Here is a 680-nt window from a genome sequence, read left to right on the forward strand (position 1 = left end):
AATCAATACCTAGGATAACGGAATATGCCATTTTCTCTACGAGAAAGAATTCATGAGTGTAAGTGTTGTTGTCATATTTAAATGAAATTTTAGCCTTATTGGCTATTAACGCACCTCTCTCGGAGAATGCTCCCTTTAATATAAACTTTTTAATAGGAACTACGTCCATCTTTTCTTTAGAATCGATTAACTTATCGAAAACTTCTTTTGTTATGGCCGAAATTTGAGCTCCGGTATCTAATAAAGCAGCTATGCTAAATGCTGAGAAATCTATCTGTATCATGGAAGTATTGTATTGAAGAACCTTTTTGAGTTGGTCCTCTTTCATCATTTCGTGAATGTAAAATATTTAACGTACGTAGAATATTAATTTCAGCGGAATGCTGAGCAACCTCGGTAACTGGAATTGGAGTAAGCCTATCTTCCCCATTGTTAACATCCTTATCACCGATTTGAATTGTTGCAAGTTTTTGACTTCTGAACGTGTTGCCCTTACTCGCGACGTTAGTTCCGCAGCCCGAAACTCCTGACTGACGTCTTGCGTCGAAGTGTGAATCGGATTGTTTAGCGGTCTGTGTACGCGGTTTCGCAGTCTCGTCAGTGTCACTCGTGACTTCAGTTATCATGACTCCCGGGTAATTATTATTTAAATTGCCATAAGAATTGGCATTAACGTACCG

The 680-nt window shown here is 38.7% G+C and overlaps 1 protein-coding gene across 1 annotated transcript in view; it reads left to right on the forward strand.

The window, feature by feature from the left end:
* The window catches only part of LOC105453434 (transmembrane protease serine 9-like), an 11354-nt gene that overhangs the window by 6366 nt on the left and 4308 nt on the right, over positions 1–680 (forward strand). The gene's annotated exons all lie outside the window — the stretch shown is intronic.

This window comes from Wasmannia auropunctata, unplaced genomic scaffold (genome assembly GCF_000956235.1).
Source record: "Wasmannia auropunctata unplaced genomic scaffold, wasmannia.A_1.0 LD336000.1, whole genome shotgun sequence".
In the NCBI taxonomy this organism is placed as follows: Eukaryota; Metazoa; Arthropoda; class Insecta; order Hymenoptera; family Formicidae; genus Wasmannia; species Wasmannia auropunctata.